A 20,440-nucleotide genomic window follows, 5' to 3' on the forward strand; every position below is an offset into this window, starting at 1 on the left:
TCCGGCCCCAAAGCTCATCCAGATGTGGAGCTTGGGATGATGTCACTCACTTTCCGGTCTAGTGTAGCTGCTCCAATTTCTTTGATGAAGAGACGGTACGTTCCTGACCATGCAATACCTCCTCAGTACGTTTCTATCTCTGCTATCTCGAAATCTGCCTCTGCCTGGCTGACCAGACTCCTCCTGGTTCCAATTATGAGTTTCAAAGAGTTCCTGTTGTGTGTCTTTTTGCGGCCTGAACAAAGGCTGACCCAGGCGAAGTGAGTTAGGAGTCCGTTCCGTCTTCTTCTGGAGTGGATGAGAAGGTTCCTCCTCTACATTGGGAGTAAAAGCAAAATCTGTAGTCCACCACATTCCTCTGGTTAAGGCCTTTTTGTTGTGGTCTACAAATGGTGATGTGGCGTTGGGTGTCCTAAGATGAGGGAGTTGTTTCCATGAGGTCCCTCTTGAGACTCTAGAAAGAGTACAGAGAAGAGCAACAAAGATGATTAGGGGACTGGAGGCTAAAACATATAAGGAACGGTTGCGAGAATTGGGTATGTCTAGTTTAACGAAGAGAAGGACAAGGGGGGACATGATAGCAGTGTTCCAATATCTCAGGGGCGGCTGCCATAAAGAAGAGGGAATTAAGCTATTTTCCAAAGCACCTGAAGGCAGGACAAGAAGCAACGGGTGGAAACTAATCAAGGAGAGAAGCAACCTAGAACTAAGGAGAAACTTCCTGACAGTGAGAACAATTAATCAGTGGAACAGCTTGCCTCCAAAAGCAGTAAATGCTCCAACACTGGAAGTTTTTAAGAAGAGACTGGACAGCCATTTGTCCGAAATGGTGTAGGGTTTCCTGCCCGAGCAGGGGGTTGGACTAGATGACCTCCAAGGTCCCTTCCAACTTTACTATTATTATTATTATTATTATTATTATTATTATTATTATTATTATTATTATTATTATTAAGTGCTCTCCAGGGACCAATTTGAGACTTTCATAAGTTCTCCTGAGTTCACCGGTGGCCCTGGTAGGACATCAACTTGGTAGGACATTTGAACTTGAATAGGTTAGCCAGTGGTTCTCGCTCCCTGTTGTACATAGTAGTTTGCCCTCTTGGTGTTGGTGGGATTGTGGGTTACTCCTGGATAGTTAATTGATTAGGCCAGTGATGGCGAACCTTTTGGAGACTGAGTGCCCAAACCGCAACGCAAAACCCACTTATTTATCACAAAGTGCCAAGGCCGCATCAGCATTGTGATGCCCTCGGGGGGGGGGGGCAGGGAGGTACCTCTGAATGCCGCCTCTGGCACACAAAAACTGAGGGCGCAAAAATGGACTACCGTGCTGCAAGGCGCAAAAACGGTCGCCGCCACACCGCGGGGTGCAGATACAAGGCACCGCCCCACGCAAGAACGGGGCAGGGCTAGTGACTATCACACAGGCACTAGCCCACCCCATTTGCAGCGTGTGCGTGCTCGCGGCCCCGTGCGCCCATGCACGCATGTAAAATGCTTCCCCCTCCCTTTTCTTCCAGGCCACCAATCAACAATGGTTGGTGATCTCTGCTCTACCACCTCTACTCAAGCTTGCTAGTCGGTCGCTCGTCTCCTTTGTGCTGGGCGGGGCTCCTGCTCCGGGCGGCGGGGGCAGCCTGATGGACCTGCTGCTGGCGGCAGTGGCGCCCGTGCCAACAGAGAGGGCTCTGAGTGCCGCCTCTGGCACGCATGCCATAGGTTCGCCACCACTGGATAAGGCTATTGTTTTCTGCTTGATTGTTGGTATTGGCTGGTATTAATCCCTGCTTATCTGGGTGTTTGCTGGAGAGGATGTGTGGAGTCCTTGATGCTCTCTGAGTTTGATTGTTTGCTTGCAGATGTTTCATGACCCAAGTAGGTTATCACTGCTAGAAGGGAGAGGGGAGGAGGGGGGCAGGAGGAGAAGGAGTTGGAGGACGATGACAACATCGACAACTATGGAGTTTTTAGTGCTCTCTGAGCTTGGTTGTTTGCTTGCAGACGTTTCTTGACCCAACTAGGTAACATTATCAGTGCTAAAAGGGAGGGGGGGTTGTGGTAAGGAAAGAGGAGGAGGAAGAAGAAGAGGAGGAGGAGGAGGAGGAGGAGGAGGCGGAGGGGGAGGAGGAGGAGGTGGTGGTGGTCTATGGAGTCCTTGGTGCTCTCTGAGCTTGGTTGTTTGCTTGCAACTAGATAGCACATCAGTGCTAGAAGGGAAGTGGTGAGGAGGAGGAGGAGAAGGAGGAGGAGGAGGAGGAGGAGGAGAAAGAGGAGGAGGAGGAGGAGGAGGAGAAGGAGGAGGAGGAGGAGGACGACGACAACAACGATGACGACAACAACTATGGAGTCCTTGAATGCTCTCTGAGCTTGGTTGGTTTCTTGCAGACATTTCATGACCCAGCTAGGGAACATTATCAGTGATAGAAGGGAAGGGAATTTGTTGAGAGGAGAAGGAGGAGGAAGAGGAGGAGGAGCAGGAGGAGGAGGACGACGACGACGATGACGACGGCGACGACTATGGAGTCCTTGATGCTCTCTGAGCTTGATTTTGCTTACAGACATTTCGTGACCCAACTAGGTAACATCATCAGTGCTAGAAGGGGAGAGGGGTTTACTCCCTGTTTATGTATACAGGCTTGCCCAGTCAGTGTTGGCAGGGGGTGTGGTTTCCTCCTTAGCAGTTTCTCTATTTAGAGTATTGTTTCCTGCCTGTTTGTCTGGTGTTCATCCCTGCTTATCTGGGTGTTGGTTTCTGATGAGATTGTGTACTTATCTTTTGCTTTCCTTCTTCGCTTTATATATATATATATATATATATATATATATATATATATATATATATAATATATATATATATATATATATATATGGGCTCTATAACAACTCTTGCAATTGAGATTGTGTTTTTCCTCCCTTCCTCTTCCACCCCACTGATACGGTGGGGAGCCAGTCTGGGTCTTTTCTAAACCCTAACATTTTTCCCCAGCTTTCAGGACTGTTTCTGACTCTTTTTTCCCGCCTCCATTTATCCCCTCCCCTCTTTTCTTCCTCTTCAGCAGATCTTTCCCAGAGATATATTTCAACACCCCAAAAATCAGAACTATTTCAATATTAAGATGGGAAAAAAACACAACCAACAACTTTGTTTTCAGGAGCTACACATCTCTAAATTTAGGTGTTCCATAAATATCGCAATTTTTTTTTGATACAAGGAAAGGAAACAGCCTTTTATTTTTAGACCTTATTTTACAATTCCCTAATTCTTTCTAATTTGGGGATGTTTTATTAGGGACATTTTGACGTGAAAAGGGGTCCTTTCCAACAAATCGCTGAGAATGGTTCCCAGCAAATGCTTGTATCGGGAATAATAAATATATATATCAAAACTCTGTTATGCATCGCATCCAAAAATGATAGAACTACGAGTCAAGAATGTGTTGGTTTATTTTTGGCAGTCCTGGACAGCATGAGAAGATTTGGGGACCATGGTAGTTAGGACAGAGTAATCCAGTAAAAAACGGAGTAGCAAAAATATCTTATATGCAAGAACATTTATTAGCACAAGTACCGGTAGATCTTGGTTGGCCAATACATTAATGCCAGTTGCATAGAGAATGGAAAACATTGGTTTCCAGAGCATATATAGAATTTAACGTGGAGTCCTTGGTGCTCTCTCAGCTGGATGGTTTCCTTGCAGACGTTTCATGACCTGACTAGGTAACATCATCAGTGCTAGAAGGGAATGGAGGAGGAAGAGGAGGAGGAAGAGGAGGAAGAGGAGGAGGAGAGGAGATCGATTGTGGGGTCCTTGGTGCTCTCTGAGTTTGGTGGTTTCCTTGCAGATGTTTCATGACCCAACTAAGTAACATCATCAGTGCTAGAAGCAGTGGTAGGATTCAGCCGGTTCGCACCACTTCGGTAGAACCAGTAGCTAAGTTTTTGTTGCCCAGGCCCAGAATGGACTTCCGGAAGCAGCATCCACACAGAGAACCAGTTGTTCATATATTGGAATCACACCACTGGCTAGAAGGGAATAAGGTTTGTGGAGAAGAGCAGAAGGAGAAGGAGAAGGAGGAGAAGAAGAAGGAGAAGGACTGTGGGGTCCTTGGTGCTCTCTGAGCTTGGTGGTTTCCTTGCAGATGTTTCATGACCTGACTAGGGAACATCATCAGTGCTAGAAGAGAGTGGAGTAGATAGGGAGGAGGAGGAGGAGGAGGACAACGATGACGACAACAACTGTGGGGTCCTTGGTATTCTCTCAGCTTTGTGGCTTTTCTGCAGACATTTCATTACCCGACTAGGTAACATCATCAATGTTAGAAGGCAGTGGGGTTTGCTCCCGATTTATGTACAACAGTTTGCCCTGCCACTGTGATTTGAATGTAATTTCCTCCCTCCTAGTTCCTTGATCAGGATATTGTTTTCCCCTTGATTTTTTGTCTGGTGTTAATCTCTGCTTATCTGGATGCAGAGGAAGTGCTCTAATTTATTTTTGTTTCGTCCTTCGCTTTTTTATTTTCTCTTTCAAGTGGCGTGTAAATGTGGTTTATCCCTATGTATCTATTAAGGTCCAGCATGCGTGGACTTCAACTCCCAGAATTCCCCAGCCAGCATGCCCTTCCTCAATAAGAATATGCAGGACCTGTACTTACCAAGTCCGGGTTGAATTTAATGGCTGACTGTGGAATTCTGGGAGATGAAGTCCAAACCTCTTAAAGTTGACCAGATGGAGAAAAAGATTGCATTTTACCAGCTCTTATAAAGTGTGTTTCTTCCTTGAAGAACTGATTAAAATCCAGGAATTGGATTTGTTAAATAGATATTTAACAAATATGTGTATGGAATTCACCACATCACCTTAATTCAGTGTTTCTCAACCTTGACAATTTTAAGGCATGTGGACTTCAACTCCCAGAAATGTCCTAATTAAGGCAGTGTTTCTCAACCTTGACAATTTTAAGGCATGTGGACTTCAACTCCCAGAATTCCACAGCCAGCAATGCTGGCTGTGGAATTCTGGGAGTTGAAGTCCACATGCCTTAAAATTGTCAAGGTTGAGAAACACTGCCTTAATTAGGACATTTTAGATGCAGCTTAAGAATTTGATCATCAGCCCACGTAACAAAACAAAATAAAATAAAATAAACCCCTCTTGATGTTTACTGCTTTTGTTCTAAACAACAATTATTTATTCCGCCATAAAAACCAGGAACTTTCTCCGAAATGTTTGTTTCTTTGCTTGTTTGTTTAATACATGATTTCATTTATTCAATTTTTATGCTGCTCATTTCCCCTGTAAGGAGACTCTGGGCAACTTGCAGGTTATAAAAGAAGAGGGGAAAAATAATAATAAAAATATTAAAACATTAAACGCTACGCAGATTAAGATCTGGATGTCTTTTAGCTGCTTTGAAGGACGAGCACGTTTGAGGCTTTCCTGTTCTTTCCACAAACTCATTGCATTAATTTTAATATATTGGAATGCTGGAAAAGCAAGATTGTAAAATGTGAGGATCGCAATTTGGGAACTTGTTCTGTATCTTTCTGCACATGAGAATTCCGAACAGGTTTTGCTGACTTTTCAAAAGGGAAGTACATTAAGGCATAAAATTAATTAGAGGCAATTGACTTATTAATTTTATACTTATGCGCTGGAATCCTGGAAGGACAAGATCTCAGGATGTGCAACTGCAATTTGGAAATCTGCTAAGTGGTGCTTTACTTTGTTTTCTAGTTTGTTGTTTCTCAAGCTTGGCCACTTGACATTGTCTCGACTTCAAGTCCCAGAATTCTGAGGGAATCTGGCTGAGGGATTCTGGGAGTTGAAGTCCAGACGACGTCAAGCGGCCAAGCTTGAGAAATTTCTAGAATGCTCTAGTTTATTCTTCCATTTCCCCCCTGTTTGGGGTTGAAGAAAGATTTTTGCTCAACTTGAAGGGAATGGTATATTAGTAAGGTACACATTTGGAATATTAATGGATTTGCTTTCACAGAGCGGGCAATGAATTAGTAGCGGAAAAATGGCTGAGAAATTTGTTGAGTGAAGTTTGCCCCCTTTTATGACTTTTTCTGCTACGTTTGTGAGGCGAATCCCTGCAGTTCTCAAATTGGTAACACGGTTGTTAAGTGAATTTGGCTTCCCCCACTGACTTTGCTTGTTAGAAGGTTGCGAAAGGGGATCAGTGGTGTAAAAACCCACCACGCCTTGCTCTATGTGGTCAGCTTTCCCAGAGCCGTGTTTCTGTCTGGCTCTGCTCTTCCATAAACTACAGCCTTCTTTCTAAAGCAGTCTCCATTTTGCTTATTCCCGGCTTGGACTGGACCTTGATGAAGATTTTTCTTTCAGTGGAAGGAAGGAAGGAAGGAAGGAAGGAAGGAAGGAAGGAAGGGAGGGAGGGAGGGAAGGGGGAGGAGGGAGGGGGGAGGGAGTGATTGAGGGAGGGAGGGAGGGAAGGAAGGAAGAAAAAGGAAGAAAAAAGGGAGGGAAGGAGGAAGAAGAAGGAAGGAAGGGAGGGAGGGAGGGAGAGAGGGAGAAGGAAAAAGAAAGGGAGGGAGGGAAGAAAGAAGAAGGAAAAAAGGAAGGGAGGGAAGGAGGAAGAAGAAAGAAGGAAGGGAGGGAGAGAGGGAGAAGGAAAAAGAAAGGAAGGGAGGAAGGGAGGAAGAAGGAATAAAAAAGGAAGGGAGGGAAGAAGGAAGGAAGGGAGGGAGGGAGGAAGGGAGGGAGGGAGGGAGAAGGAAAAAGAAAGGAAGGGAGGGAGGAAGAAGGAATAAAAAAGGAAGGGAGGGAAGAAGAAAGAAGGAAGGAAGGAAAGAAGGAAGGGAGGGAGGGAAGAAGAAAGAAGAAAAGAAGAAAGGGAGGGAGGGAAGGGAAGGAAGGAAGGAAGGGAAGAAAGAAAGAAAGAAAGAAAGAAAGACCGCTTTCGAGGATTGTGAAAGAGTTTGAAGAAAAATTGATTTGTGGAGAGAGAAAACGGACTGGAAAGAATGTAAGCAAGAGAGCAAAGGAGGCGAATTGTGCAAAAGAGGTCGGAGAAGGCCGGGCAGCCTTTGAGGGAATAAACCTGGTTTTGGAAAAGGCCGAAGGGAGCTGGAGCAGGAGACCCCAGCAGAGCGGATGGAATGAAAACAAAGGGCGAAGAGGCAACTGAGGCCAATTCCAGTGGAATCCAAACATGCAAAAGTTAGCATTCAGAAATGGCAAACCACACTTAAGTTGTGGCTGACAAAACAACACAGCAGCTCCCTCCGGTCATCTGAGTTCAAGCCTGGCTCAAGAGGGAAGGAAGGAAGGAAGGAAGGAAGGAAGGAAGGAAGGAAGGAAGGAAGGAAAGAAAGAAAAGAGAGAGAGAGAGAGAGAAGGGAAGAAAGAAAAAGACACAGAGAGAAAAGAAAAAGAAAGAGACTGAAAGACAAAAGGAAGGAAGGAAGGAAGAGAAAGGAAAAAGAGAAAGAAAGAAAGAAAGAAAGAAAGAAAGAAAGAAAGAAGAGAAAAAAGAAAGAAAGAGAGAGAGAGAGAGAGAGAGAGAGAGAAGGGGAGAAAGAAAAAGACAGAGAGAGAGGAAGGAAAAAGAAAGAGACCAAAAGAAAGAAAGAAAGAAAGAAGGAAGGAAGGGAAAGGAAAAAGAGACAGAAAGAAAGAAAGAAAGAAAGAAAGAAAGAAGAGAAGAGAAAAAAGAAAGAAAAAAGAAAGAGAGAAAAGAAAAAGAGACAGAAAGAAAGAGAGAAAGAAGGAAGGAAGGAAGGAAGGAAGGAAGGAAGGAAGGAAGGAAGGAACCTGACTATGGTCATAATGTATGGCAATTAATATACTTGACTGAAGCATCACTTTAATTTCCCAGGGTGCTCGTGGGCTGCCCCTTTCCAATTGGCTGGCTGAGAAAGTCCTGCTTTGTGCCCGCCATTGGCTGAACCGGCAGTGGGCCCTCCCCTTTACAATAGCCCAGATCACAGCAGGCGGTGGGGGAAGATTTTCAACAGCAGAGTTGCGGCTGCCATCTTGACTTTTTTGACCTCTCCCTCCCCACATCTCGCTTCCAATCCTACTTCCATGCCTTCTACACCCCTGTTTCTCAACCACGGCCGTTAGACCAGTGGTTCTCAACCTTTTTAATGCCGCGACCCCCCACCGGTCGTAAGTCGAGGACTACTCAACCGGTCGTATGTCGAGGACTACTCAACTGGTGCAGCCCGTTTGCAGAATGGGACTTTTGGCGGGCTCAGCAGGGCAGAGACAGCCTGGACAATTCCTATTGGCTTTTGAAAGCCAATAGAATTAGACTCTATTCAAGAGAGTCTATTCTATAGGCTTTCAAAAGCCAATAGAATAAAAGGGAGTAGCACAGCTAAGGAAAAGGGGGGAAAAATGGCGGACTGCGTTGTTTGGTGACCCCCGTGAAATGGTCGTTCGACCCCAAATGGGGTCCCGACCCACAGGTTGAGAACCACTGCATTAGACCATAGGGGGACTTCAACTCCCAGAATTCCCCAGCCAGCTTTAGAGCCCTGGAATTCTGGGAGTTGAAGTCCACACTGCTTACAGTGGCTGAGGTGGCTCCTCAACCGTGACCCCTTTAAGACTTGTGGACTTCAACTCCCAGAATTCCTCCGCAAAGCCCCATCCGTGGTTACGCAGGCCGCACACAAAACCACACACACACACACCCCGGTCCGTGGAAAAACCTCTCTCCACGGAATGGGTCCCTGGTGCCCAAAGGTTGCGGGACCTCTGCTGTAGGATATCTGGACACTGAACTTTCCTACACAACAGACACACACATACACACACAGCCACAAATCTTTCTCCTCAGCGGTTCGTGTTTAGACAGCCCAGTGGCATTTTCCAGGGCTCCCTGCCAGCAGCCAGAAAGGTTTAGCAAACATCTGGAAAAATGCCCTTTTTTTGAGATGTTTGAACCCGGGGCAACGAGGCCCGAGGGCTGCGGATGGAAAAAAAAAAAAGGCGGCCACATCAAAGCTGGGCTCCTCGGTGGAAAGTTACTCTCCAGTTACCAAGTATTTCTGGAGGATGAAGAGACAGGAGAGGGGAGGGCTGAGCCCCGCCAGATGTGTCTAAATCTTGACCCCTTTCGGGGGGGGTTTGGTTCCCGTTAAATGCCGAGGGCCACTTTGGGGTCCTTATAGGTCAGTGGTTCTCAACCTTTTTAATGCTGCGACCCCCAACCGGTTGTAAATCGAGGACTACTCAACCGGTCGTAAGTCGAGGACTACTCAACTGGCGCAGCACCGTTTGCAGAATGGGACTTTTGGCGGGCTCAGCAGGGCAGAGACAGCCTGGACAATTCCTATTGGCTTTTGAAAGCAAATAGAATTAGACTCTATTCAAGAGAGTCTATTCTACTGGCTTTCAAAAGCCAATAGAATAAAAGGGAGTAGCACAGCTGAGGAAAAGGGGGAAAAAATGGCGGACTGCGTTGTTTGGCGACCCCCGTGAAATGGGGTCCCGACCCACAGGTTGAGAACCACTGTTATAGGTGGTCCTTGACCTACGAGCGCAACTCAGCCCCAAAATGTCTGTCACTAAGCTAGGCAGTGCTTAAGGAAACATTGCTCTCTTTTACGACCAGTCTTGCTACAGGATGTTAAGGGAATCGCTGCGGTTAGTAATGCGGTAGCGAAGGGGATTGGGCTTCCCCCGTGGACTTTGCTTGTCGGAAAGTCGCCAGAGGGGATCGCGTGATCCCCGGGGGACACAGTGACTGTCATAAATACGAGTCAGTGGCCGAGCAGCTGAATTTTGATCACGTGACCGTGGGGGGGGGTGAGGCAACGGCCTTCTGTCGCTTTTTTTCAGTTGGGGTTATTCACTTTGAACGGTCACTAAATGAACTGTTGTAAGTCGAGGATGACATGTATTGTCGGAATTTTGGGCCTGAGAGGTGCAACAAGACCACCTGTTTCAGGTGAGGTGGGATTGGAAGACCTGTGGGTTACAAAAGAGTAAGACGGCATTAAACCTCTGTTTATAAGGCCCCCAGGGATTGCTTACAAGGGGGCAGTCCTCGGTTTATAACCATTCATTGTAAGGAATGAGGAGGGGAAGGAGGAGGAAGAGGAGGAAGGGGAGGGGAGGAAAGGAGAGGAAGAAGAGCAGGAGGAGGAGAGGAAGAAGGGGAGAGGAGGAAGAGGAGGAGGAGGAGAGGAAGAAGAGGAGGAGGATTACTATGGGGTCCTTGTTGCTCTCTGAGCTGGGTTGTTTTCTTGCAGACGTTTCATGACCCAACTAGGTAACATCATCAGTGGTAGAAGAGAGTGGGGTAGGTGGAGAGGAGGAGGAGGAGGAGGAGGAGGAGGAGGAGGAGGAGGAGGAGGAGGAGGAGGAGGAGGAGAACTGTGGGGTCCTTGATGCTCACTGAGCTTGGCGGTTTCTTTGCGGACGTTTCATGACCCAACTAGGGAACATCATCAGCCCTAGAAGGGAGTGGGGTTTGCAGAGAGGAAGAGGAGGAGGAGGAAAATGATGACTGTGGGGTCCTTGCTGCTCTCTGAGCTGGGTGGTTTTCTTGCAGACGTTTCATGACCCAACTAGGTAACATCATCAGTGCTACAAAGGAGTGGGACGAGAAACCATGGTTGGAAACTGATCAACGAGAGAAGCAACCTGGAATTAAGGAGAAACTTCCTGACAGTGAGGACAATTAACCAGTGGAACAGCTTGCCACCAGGAGATGTGGGTGCTCAATCACTGGAAGTTTTTAGGAAGAGACTAGACATTCACCTGTCTGAGACGTTGTGGGACCTAGTTCTCCTGCTTGACCAGGAGGCTGGACTAGAAGACCTCCAAGGTCCCTTCCAATTCTATTCTATTCTATTCTGTAGTTCTATTCTATCCTGTTCTGTTCTGTTCTATTCTGTAATTCTATTCTGTTCTGTTCTGTTCTATTCTATTCTGTAGTTCTATTCTATCCTGTTCTGTTCTGTTCTATTCTGTAATTCTATTCTGTTCTGTTCTGTTCTATTCTATTCTGTAATTCTATTCTATTCTATTCTATTCTATTCTGACTTGATGTACTAGTGGCCACAACATACTATATACAGTATTATATACAGCAGAAACACATTGGGCTTTCTTTTGCCTAATACCGTATCTGTATGTCTGTTTGCCTAAGAAACACGTGGAAGTTTAGATTCTCCCGCGTCAAATTGGAAGTGTCTTGGCGACGTTTCGACGAAGTCCCATTCGTCATCCTCAGGCTGGGATCAAACTTCCACGTGTTTCTTAGGCAAACAGACATACAGATACGGTATTATCTGTATGGGAGTTGATTTAGATTTTAAAATCTTTCGAAATAAAAATAGGCTTCAGGGTTTCCTGTAGCCTATTTTTATTTCGAAAGATTTTTAAAAATACCTTTTCCTTCTGCTTTTCTTCTTAAAAAATAAAAAAAACTCCCTTGATTTGTCAGACAGAGCACCCCAGACTGAGTTTTTCTCTCTTGAGAAATATATATATATTTGCTCCTAGAAGCACGAAGCCGAAAACACCAGCCTGAAGGTGATGAATGGGACTTTGTCGAAACGTCGCCAAGACGCTTCCAATTTGACGCGGGAGAAAACCCGAATAACCAAAGACCTACATACAAACACCCGCGAAAACCTCAGAAAACATGTATATATTTCTGTATATATTGAGATTAGCAAAGACACCGGAAAGCAGGACCTCAGTTGAATCACAATTTCCTTTTTCCATCCAAGGTGTGGCACAATTGCGGGGACACACCCCAGGGAAACCCAAAGACAAGGTCTTCTTTAAAGTGTGTTTTTCGAAGACAACCACACAATCCCCCATGAATCGCTTAATTGTTCAGTCAAACGGGGAGTCATCCATCCAGCTTCCTGGTTGTCACCCACAGCTCGGCTCGGCTCGGGGGTTGCAAACAGGAACGTTTGTGCGTACAAAAGGCCGGGCGGTTGCACAACTCCATCCTGAAGTTTTAGGGAAGGTCTGCGTCCAGGTGACAAAGCGTGAGACGATTAGATAACAAACAGCCCGTGTGGCAACCGTTGTGGGTTAGCACATTTTGCACAACAAGGGGGTGTGAGGCTCACTTGTAGAGATTGTGGTTCTTTGTTTTTAAAACGGCGCGGAAACCCGAGGGCTTAAAGATTTAAGGTTTACTCATGTGTTTGGTCTCTTGGTTCTAGACAACTTGCGCCGCGTGAAGTAAAGCAGTCTGCGAAATGGATGGGGAACAAAACCGTGAAGAACTATGAAGAAATTCATAACTGCTGTCAGGCTGGGGAATTCTGGGAGTTGAAGTCCACCCATCTTAAAGCAGGCTGGCTGGGGAATTCTGGGAGTTGAGGTCCACCAGTCTTAAAGCAGGCTGGCTGGGGAATTCTGGGAGTTGAGGTCCACCCCTCTCAAAGCAGGCTGGCTGAAGGATAATGGGAGCTGAAGTCCACCCATATTAAAGCATGCCGGCTAGGGAATTCTGGGAGTTGAAGTCCACCCATGTTAAAGCATGCTGGCTGGGGAATTCTGGGAGCTGAAGTCCACCCATCCTAAAGCATGCCGGCTGGGGAATTCTGGGAACTGAAGTCCACCCATCCTAAAGCATGCTGGCTGGGGAATTCTGGGAGCTGAAGTCCACCCATCCTAAAGCATGCTGGCTGGGGAATTCTGGGAGCTGAAGTCCACCCATCCTAAAGCATGCTGGCTGGGGAATTCTGGGAGTTGAAGTCCCCCCGTCTTAAAGTATGCTGGCTGGGGAATTATGGGAGTTGAAGTCCACCTGTCTTAAAGTGGGTTGGCTGGTGAATTCTGGGAATTGAAGTCCAGCCATATTAAAGCAGGCTGGCTGGGCAATTCTGGGAGATGAAGTCCACCCATCTCAAAGCATGCTGGCTGGGGAATTCTGGGAGTTGAAGTCCACCCCTCTTAAGCTGGCTGGAGAATTCTGGGAGTTGGCCATATATCTTAAAACATTCTGGCTGGGGAATTCTGGGAATTGAAGTCCACCCATCTTTTTTTTTTTTTTTTTTTTTTTTTTTTTTTTTTTTTTTTTTTTTTTTTTTTTTTTTTTTTTAATTGAAAATTTTTAACATTTTACAAAATAAATCCCCTCCCCAAGCCCACCCACCCACCCATACCCTCCCCCAACCCCAAACCTCCCTAACCCTCCCCTGAACCTCCCAGAGTTGATTACAGGCTTATCCAAAATATTTCAAAAGAAAAAAAAAAAAGGAAAAGAAACTTAAGACACATATAAAACTTAAAACACCTATAAATCCTAAACAATCCTAAATACCTTAAATTAAATGAATTATTTCTAGAAAATAATAATAAACACATTATAATATACTCTAAAAATCTTCTAATCTTACTTATAATATGATCCATCCTTCTACATAAGTTTCTTCCAAGACACAATTTTAAGCACTGCTTTCTTTAAACATCTATAACTACAATATAAAGTCAGCATAAATCATAAGCAAATCTAAATACATTTAGTTAAACGAGTTCTAGTCCCTCCAAAACACAAATTTAAACAATCAAAACTTGAAACATTAGAACAAACAAATTATAGTCAATCAAAAACACAAATCTAAACATTACTTAAAACTTTAAACATTAAAAATCCCGCCCAAAACACTAAACACATTGTAATATACTCCAATCCTTCTAATATCAAAAATATTATTATCATTTTCATAAACTCCCCCAAAACACAAATTTATACATTACTTAAACTTAAAAAAGGAAAAAAAACAAGACACCTTTATACTCATTTAAATCTTATCAGATTCCATCCAAAGTAGACAGTTTATAGCAAATTCCACCCTCAAAAAACACTATAGGAAATTCCATCCACCATAAACACAATAGATATTCAAATCTTCATCAGTAACAAGTTGCAACCACAAAAACCCCAGTCCTTATCAATCTCAATTGTCCATTTTCATTCTCCATTCATTATCATACTGATATTATTATTGTCAGCCTCGATTGTCCATTTTCGTCATAAAGCTTAAAACAAATGCTTTAGGATCTGTCCTCAAAAGCTGCTCCAAATTTTCTGAGTCTCCCAACGACTCAGAAGCCAGTACATGTGGGGATTCCTTAATCTCCTTATTCTGTTGGTCTTTTTCTTTACAATTATACATTGCACAAATTTTCCTCTGCCCCTTCCTCTCAACTTGTTGACGCCCCTCAGGCTGGAATTTCCCCCTTTTCATCTCAGATGACCCTTCCATCCTTGAAGATTGCTCCAAAGGATTTATGGGTCTTGCTTCTCCCACAGATTCAGCAATCACTAGGTGTGAAATTTCATTACTCTTCTTCAGTTGCTGCTTTTCTTTACAGTTTTGTGCTACACAAGTTGTCTCCTGCTCCTCACTCTGAACATGTTGAGATCTCTTAAACAGGGGTTGCCCAATTTTAGAGTCTTCAAACTGTAATTCTACATCCATTTCTTCCAAAGTCTTGAACTTAATAGATGGAGATGAACATACACCCAATACTGAAGTATAAAAATCTTTTGCTTGAGAAACAGTATTAAGTCTATAACATATTCCCAGGTAATTCACCACCATTCCAATCGGAACATCCCATCTAAACGAAATTCGTCTCATTTTAAGTTAATTTGCTAAAAAGGCAAACTCCTTTCTTCTTCTTAAAATTTTAGATGGGATCTCCTTTAAAATTATAACATCTTGTGAAGCAATTTGAAATCTCTTCTTATAAAAAGCTTGTATAATTTCATTGCGTAAAGATTTCTTCCCAAAGTAAATTAACACATCTCTTGGCAAATTCTTTTGTACTGCCACCGCAGAATTAACTCTAAATAGTTTTTCAATTTCACTAAGTATTCCTTCTTTTTCTTTATTCAAAATTACAGCAAAGTCCTTTGCAACCATCTCTTTCAGATCTTCTTGCAAGGACTCTTCCAAGCCCCTAATTCTTAAGGCGTATTCCATTTGACCATATTGAAGCATAAGAATCTCGTTTTCCATTTCTTTTTCCATACTTTCAATTTTCCCCTCCATTAATTCCACTTTTTCAGCTACTTCTTCCACATGGGAATTCAACTTTTCAAGAACAAAAGCAACTCCTTTTAGAGCCAAAACTATGTCTTGCCTCAAAATCTTATTATTTTCTTCCAAAATCTTTTTCATTTCTGCCCTAATTTGAATTGTAAAATTTTCCATCATTTGTTGCATATCCTTCACAGTTGTTGGCTGGGCCACAGAAGATTTAGGAACTGTAAAATTCAGTGGACGCTTTGGAGCCATCTTAAAAAAAAAACTTTACTCCTTCTTAAAAATTACAAAAATTCCTTCAAAAGAAAATCATAACTCCCTCAAAGGAAAATCTTTAAAATAATGAGAAAAATAAAAAAATAAAAAAGGGAGTTAGAAAAGAAGAAAAAAAAAAATAAAAAAAATTAAAATATACACTCCAATCATTAAAATGAAAAAAAAGAAGGAAAAGAGGAGGGAAAAAACCAGAATGCCTGCCCTTTAAAAATACAAGAGACAAAACCACAAATCAAACCAAAACAAAAAGTTAAAATATACACTCCAATCGTTAAAGTGAGAAAAAAAAAGGGAAGAAAAACCAAAATGCCTGCCTTTTAAAAATACAAAAAGCAAAACAAAAAATCAGACCAAAACCAGAATGCCTGCCCTTTAAAAATACAAGAGACAAAGCAACAAATCAAACAAAAACAATAATAATACTTCTAAAATCCATCCAATTCATTAAAAAGAAAAAAAAAGGAGAAAGTAAAAAAAACCGATCGCCACTCTAGCTTCCCCAAAAAAAAAAAAGAGAAAAACGCTAGAAGGTCTCCCGATCGCCATTTACTTTATCTTTCAACAAAAAAGCAAATAGTAGAAAAAAAAGACTGTAAACAAAACAATAAACCTTTGGATTTAAAATAAAATCGAAAAAGGCAAAAAATAAATCAATAAAAGAAATTAGAATATACACTCCAATCGTTAAAGTGAAAAAAAGAAGGGGGGGGGGAAACAAAATGCCTGCCTTTTAAAAATACAAAAAGCAAAACAAAAAATCAAACCAAAACAGTAATGTTTAGAAAATTAAACAACAAAAATTAATAATACTCTAAAATCCATCCAGTCCTTAAAAGGAAGAAAGAAAAAAAAGAGAAGGTAAAAAAGCCGATCGCCATTCTAGCTTCCCGAAAAAAAAAAAAACACTAGAAAGTCTGCCGATCGCCATTTTACTTTCCCTTTCAGCAAAAAGCAAAAAATAAAAAGAAAGACTATAACAAAAGAATAAACCTTTAAATTTAAAATACATGTACAGTCAAGGAAAGCAAAAAAATAAATCCTCTAAACAACTCTGTCCGCTTCTTAAAAAAAAACTCACTAAATCACTTTAAACGCGGAGGTGGTTGCGAGGGCTTGTTTTGTCCCAAGGACAAAAGCAGCTGGGAAGCGGAGACAGTCTGAACTCCGTGGGAGCACTCTGTCACCCCCAAAAAAGAAAAATTGGGGGTACATAAGAGGCTCTACCACTATTCAGACTACCCTCTGCCCCCCCCCTTTGCCCGGGAGGGGGATTTTGAACCGCGGAACAGCTGATGTCTGCTGTTCATAGCGGTTCATTACACTTACCCAGGAGGACGGCTACAAAGTAGCCGCCATCGCCCAACGCAGATCCACCGGAATCTCGAAGTCCACCCATCTTAAAGCAGGCTGGCTAGGGAATTCTGGGAGTTGAAGTCCACCCATCTTAAAGTTTCAAGGTTGACAAACCCTGGTGTACATAATGTTGCCCCTTCCTACATTCTCGCATGACCTCCGGGACAAAATGATGCATCACACACTCAATCCAGACAGAGAATTTCCAAAGGCCTTAAAACCACAAAAAAGGCGAACTCCTTCAGCTGAACTTTAAAGCTGAATTTTAAAATGCAAAGGCCAGCTGCTTTCCTGGTAAACTCAGCGCTCCACACAAAAACCCTGGGACGCCGTGAGGTCACTGCACAAAGGCTGTCGTTTGTCCAGGACAACACCACTGACACAACCTCCCTTCACTCGCCTCCCTGCCCCAACGTGAACAGAAATGACACAATTCTCGACAAAAGGAACCAACTGCAGCAGTCAAAAGCTGGCGATGCTCGGACGGTTCGTCCTTCTGCAAACCCCACCTTTGCTTCTGCTTTGGGGCTCCCCTTTCTCCCGATAGAAGCAGTCCTCGACTTACGACAGTTCATTTAGTGACTGTTCAAAGTTACAAAGTTGCCCCAGGGTAATGTGATCCCCTTTTGCGACCGTCTGACAAGCTAAGTCAATGGGGGAAGCTGGAAGGAAGGAAGGAAGGAAGGAAGGAAGGAAGGAAGGAAGGAAGGAAGGAAGGAAGGAAGGAAGGAAGGAAGAGAGGGAAGGGAGGAAGGAAGGAAGGGAGGAAGGAAGGAAGAGAGGGAAGGGAGGAAGGAAGGAAGGGAGGAAGGAAGGAAGGAAGGAAGGAAGGAAGGAAAGAAAGGAGGAAGGAAGGAAAGAAGGAAGAAAGGAAGGAAGGAAGGAGAGAGAGGGAAAGAGGGAAGGGAGGAAGGAAGGAAGGAGAGAGAGGGAGAGAGGGAAGGGAGGAAGGAAGGAAGGAAGGAAAGAAAGAAAAAAGGAAGGAAAGAAGGAAGGAAGAAAGGAAGGAAGGAAGGAGAGAGAGGGAGAGAGGGAAGGGACAAAGGAAGGAAGGAAGGAAGGAAGGAAGGAAGGAAGGAAGGAAGGAAGGAGAAAGAAGGAAGAGTGGAAGGAAGGAAGAAAGGAAGGAAAAAAGAAAGAAAGGAGAAAGAGGGAAGAGAGGAAGGAAAGAAAGAAAGAAAGAAAGAAAGAAGGAAGGAAGGAGAAAGGGAGAGAGGAAAGAGAGGAAGGAAGGAAGGAAGGAAGGAAGGAGAAAGAGGGAGAGAGAAGAGAGGAAGGAAGGAAGGAAGGGAAGGAAGGAGAAAGAGGGAGGGAGGGAAGAGGGAAAGGAAGAAAGGAGAGAAAAGAAGGAAAGGATGGAGAGGGAAAGAAAGAAAGAAAGAAAGAAAGAAAGAAAGAAAGAAAGAAAGAAAGAAAGGAAAACGTTCTAGTCCTCTTGAGCCAAATAAACAGAAGCTCCCCTTCCAACGGGGGTCCCAGGATCATCCAGGCTGCCGCCAGGCCCTTCCCTTCCACAATGGGCAATAAATGGGCACTTGGAGACCTGCCAGTTCCCCGCTGGCTGACTCACAAGGAGAAAAGCCACCTGGGGCTTCCTGGCGCACCTGGCCCAGCCCGTGTGACTCAGAGACCGCCTGGGCCCCACCTGGAGCCAAGGCCGCTGCGGATGGCCTGGGGCCACGGAGCAAACTGGCTCTGCCCCGTTTCCGGCAGGGAGAAATTCGGAAAGGCTGCAGCGGTGACTCTCCAGAGGATTCTGGGTAATTTGTCTCTTTTGCAAGGAGCATCCTTTGAGCTCTGCGACTCTTGCAGAGGGAATTTTCCATCCTGTTTTGAGATCTAATCCCGGTTTAGGGACCTCTCAGCGACGCTGCAAGGTGGGAGAGTGGGTGGGGCCAAAGAAAGAGTGGGTGGGGCTAAAGCAGGGGTGGGTGGGGCTAAGGTTCAAGCTGGGTGGGGCTACCACAGGTCAAGCTCCCTGATTTGATGCAAGGGGAGCCCAGCGCTGCTGGTTTAGAAGCTGGTGACCAGGTGAGTCGCTCATTTTCCAACAAACCTGGATTCGGTCACAAAGAAAGCACTGACGGAAAATTGTGGCTACTTCACACCCACACACCCACCCAATGAGAGAAAGAATAAATTCAAGTCTAAGGTGGGACTAGAACTCACCATCTCCTGGTGATTGGTCCAAAATCACCCAGGAGGTTTTCATATAGACTAAGGCGGAACTAGAACTCACCATCGCCCTGGTTTCTACCCTGCTGCCTTAACCACTAGGTCAAACCTGAGCAGGGGGTTGGACTAGATGACCTCCAAGGTTCCTTCCAACTTTATTATTAGTTTTATTTTTATTATACCAATGCTAGCTTCCTCTGAAGTTCCTTCTCTTTCTTATTATTGATCATCGCACAGTCAGCCAGATATTCAGTCTGGATTTGGCATTATATTACTACTACTACTACTACTACTACTACTACTTCTACTATTATTATTAATCATCGCACAGTCAGCCATATGTTCAGACTGGATTTGGCATTATATTATTACTATTACTATTACTACTACTACTACTACTACTACTACTATTATTATTATTATTATTAATCATCGCACAGTCAGCCATATGTTCAGACTGGAGTTGGCATTATATTATTACTACTACTACTACTACTATTATTATTATTATTATTATTATTATTAATCATCACACAGTCAGCCATATGTTCAGACTGGAGTTGGCATTTATTATTGTTGTTGTTGTTATTGTTATTGTTATTATTACTATTATTATTACTATTACTATTATCATCCAGCTTTTATGCATCTAGGATTATAATGACATATGTGGGGATGACTTGAGAGACACAGAACAGCCAGATAAGAGCCGAAAAAGTTTTTAAGAAGAGACTGGACAGCCATTTGTCTGAAATGGTATAGGGTTTCCTGCCTGAGCAGGTGGTCAGACTAGATGACCTCCAAGGTCCCTTCCAACATTATTATTATTATTAACCACCTGCCTCCAGAAGCGGGGAATGCTCCAACACTGGAAGTCTTTAAGAAGAGACTGGACAGCCATTTGTCTGAAATGGTATAGGGTTTCCTGCCTGAGCAGGGGGTTGGACTAGATGACCTCCAAGGTCCCTTCCAACTTTATTATTATTATTATTATTATAAAATGAAAGGTGTGTGTGGGGGGGAAGGTCTTAAATCTACAGGCTGCTCCAGGACACCAGAGCATCCTTTAAAACCCTCCGGATGGGCGGGGTGTTTTCCAGCCCTTTCGAGGGGTGCCAGGAGACCCCCTTCCTCAATTCCACCCCCAGGGCACACCCCACTTGGTGGCGTGGGGGGTTTCCACCGTGGGGCTGGCTGCTGTGATAAGAGCTGCCTATTTTTTTGCTTATCTTGGCTAGTTTTCAGAGCACAATGGCCCAAGAGCACGCCAGGAAATTCTCATTAAAGGGACAAAAATACTATTGCAAAGGCCGGCGTGGGGGCCCAGAAACAATAATAATAATAATAATGAAAAAAAAGCATTTTTAAAAAGGAGTAAAGGCCAAGTAGGAAGTCAGCTGGAGGGGGGGGACAGGCAGGGCGACCCACTGGGCTCTTCCCAAAGTTGGCAAAGCCGGGACCGAAAGAAACCCAACTTCAAACCAAAGACAGGAAATAAACAGGAGCCGGTTCAGATGAAAGAGAATTGCAATCAAATCTGGAAAATTCCCACCTTCTCCTTCATCTGCTGTTCGACCCTGTTTCCCTCCTGTCATTAACTAACCACCCAGTCTAACGACCGGCTCCAGATTGA

The sequence above is a fragment of the Crotalus tigris genome, unplaced genomic scaffold (assembly GCF_016545835.1).
Source record: "Crotalus tigris isolate CLP2741 ecotype Arizona unplaced genomic scaffold, ASM1654583v1 scf7180000017975.10810073628:1450386, whole genome shotgun sequence".
NCBI classification, from domain to species: domain Eukaryota; kingdom Metazoa; phylum Chordata; class Lepidosauria; order Squamata; family Viperidae; genus Crotalus; species Crotalus tigris.